Here is a 3,056-nt window from a genome sequence, read left to right on the forward strand (position 1 = left end):
AGTGGAAAGTTTCTCTGAGCTCACTGAAAATCAGATTTTAAGGAGGCGGGGCCTATCAGCGTTATTTGTGACATTACAAATAGTTTGGAGGTCAAGTATGGAAATCATCAAGTGTGATGTAGAAACTTGAAGCCATCAGTGCACATACACTGAGAATGTAGGAGAACAGGAATTTTGGAATTTTGAACGAGGTATAACGAGTCGAGTATGACTTTTTAGATTTGAATGTGGAAATTTTATTTTTTAAATTTAAGTCGAAAATAACATACAGAGAGGTTTTCACATAAACAAAATATATTAAATAGCTTTAGCTAAAAGAAAAAGGAAAAACATGTCAGTAAGTAAAATACTGTAAAAATGTAAACCTTCAGCATGGTTACAATACAGGAAAATATGTATTGAGTACTTATTATAGGGCTGCAACTAACAATTATTTTCATTGTTGATTAATTAATAATAGTTAATAGTAATAGTTTAGTCAAAAAAAATTTAAGAATATAGTGAAAAATGCATGTTACACTGTAAAACCAGACAAGTTTATTTAACTCAAAAAACTGTTGAAATAGATTACGTCTAAAATTAGGGTTAGTAAAACTAACTGAATGAAAGTTAAAAAACATTATTGCTCAAGTAACTTTAGTAATTTATTTGTACTGTGAAAACAAAATACCTATTAAAAAGTTCTTAGTCAGGAATGTTTCTTTAACTACAAGTAAAACTAAGTTAGTGTCCCTTAAAAATTACAAGTAAAAGCTGCTTAATCAAGAATCTTTATATAGATTTTAATGTGGAAATTATACTTTTTTTTGCAGAAAAAACATATAATTACATAATTGTTCCACGCAGACTTCAGATTTGTATGCACGTGTCTGCAGGGAATCTTAAATGTTGCAAACATTTTCAAGGGCATTCATGACAAAGGTGATTTACATTCCTGTTTGTACCCCACAAACTGTAAAGGTGTGTGCAGTGTCATTCTTTCTGTATGTGTCAATCAGTGCTGTGGTATGAGGAAGGGGACAGTGAAATACATAAAGTAGCTCTTCAGAGGGTGTCTTATCAATCTTTATCTGCCCCATCAGCTTTTATCTTCTCTCCATCTGACTTGTCCTTCGTTCAGATCGCAGTAAATTTTAAGTATCCTTCTGCTCCCGGTGAGTGTGAACGAGCGTGTTAAAGGTCTGTGTCGTGTCGAGTCATGGTCATTATCTTAGGCGATCTGATTGCAGATACCAATCTAATCTGATATGTCCATATTTTATGTCACTGTCTTTGTGCTCAAGTGTAAAATAAGGAAACGAAGATAAGACGCGTTTGAGAAACTATCCCAAGAGGACTGGGACAGACAAAAGGAAGAGGATCAAGGAGACTTTCAGAATGTGACCTTGACCTTTGCCAAGTAACTTCTATAAAAAGGTTTACGACTGCATGCCTGCTGATCTGCTGCGCATTTTGAAGCTTCCACCCTCGCTGTTCTCTGCAGACTACAGCACACGGCTAAATTATGTGAACGTGTATCTGCATACAACTGACAAATTACTCACAAAAACCGTCATTGTGTGAAATGTTCCATTTTTAACTGACCCATGCTGAATGGCGTCTTTCATTACTGATGGCTCAATTGCAACGGATCATTTTCCAGGACATTTTCCAGAAGTTTTTCTTGACAATACAGGACGCACTGTATTGTCGCACTTGCGCTAAGAAACGATCATATAAGGTGCTGTTTCGGGCATATTGACTACAATAATTTGGCCACAGCCTATAAGTAACAGTTCAAATCAGAATTAGTTTTATTTAACAGAAAATTCAACTTGCAATAAACACAAAAGTAAAAGTGTTTATTGCATGTATGTATTTAACATCACTGTGCATGTATTTATCGGCCACAGCAACAAGACATTTGATCATTAGCAGGCTGTGTACATGGAGATACAAGAATTCTGCTCGCGGCTCTGGAAAAAATAGACTCAATGCCGAAATGGTCGCTGCAGTCAGTTCCACTTCGCATCTGGTAAACCTGCTTTGAAGAGTCATAGAGGTCGACCAACCAACGGTCTCTTCACACAGAATACGCAAGTTTATGTAGGCAAGGTTAGTGAGGGGTTAAAATACAATACAAACATACATACATACAAACATTTCCGGGACAACATAGATTACTTCCAGGATATTTGCTCATTTTAATCAATTTGAGTGTTTTTATGACTAGTCTCTAAATTTCCAGCTTCTCCAGGGGCCTCATGTACTAAGACTTGCGTGGATTTCCTACTAGAATGTGGCGTACACTGAAAGAGTGAAAGCGTTACGCACAAAAATTCAGATGTATCTAAAACGCTGCGTACGCAAAATCCCGAACGCACATTGTCTTTGTATACAATCGTAAAATCAACGTGAAAATTGAGCGCACATGCACGAGCACAAGCTCCACCACTGCATGCCTCCCTTCAAAATTACACCGATTTTGCAATATGCTAACTAGTATAATGAATAGATACGTGTGTCTTTAGGAACAATGGCAAAATAGCCAGGAAAATATTTTACGGAGTGTTTGAATTGGAGGTGGCTGCTGACGGAGGTAAGACGGCCCAAAAAAATAATTCTATATTTGCGTTGGCAAGGCAGTACTCGGTAGGGTTCGGAGACGCACTGGCAGCAGGAAGTTTGAGAAAGAATTGCCAGGCCTTCAGGACCACAGGTGGGTGGGAGTCCCTGTATTACGGTAGACTGATATTTATCTTACTTGTTGTATTGGTGGAAAAGGGTTTAGGTAAGTTAAGACGTGGGTCACCAGATCCAGTGGAAGCGCTTAGTGCTGTTGTTGTGTGCTGAGCATGGCTGATGGAGACGGCGCCATCGGTCGCGCACTTTTATTGTTAACTGTTAAACTAATTGCAAGAGGCTAAAGATAATTTTCAGTCTGTTCTATCTTATCCTCGCCATTACGCAGTAAGAAGGACTGCGCGCTGCCAGTAAATAACCCTTAACATCATAAATCTGCCAAATGATTTTAAAATTGGTGTATTGTATGTTTGATTGTAAATAATATGATTTTG

The sequence above is a fragment of the Morone saxatilis genome, unplaced genomic scaffold (assembly GCF_004916995.1).
Source record: "Morone saxatilis isolate NCDOM2014 unplaced genomic scaffold, NCSU_SB_2.0 Contig5, whole genome shotgun sequence".
Lineage (NCBI taxonomy): Eukaryota > Metazoa > Chordata > Actinopteri > Moronidae > Morone > Morone saxatilis.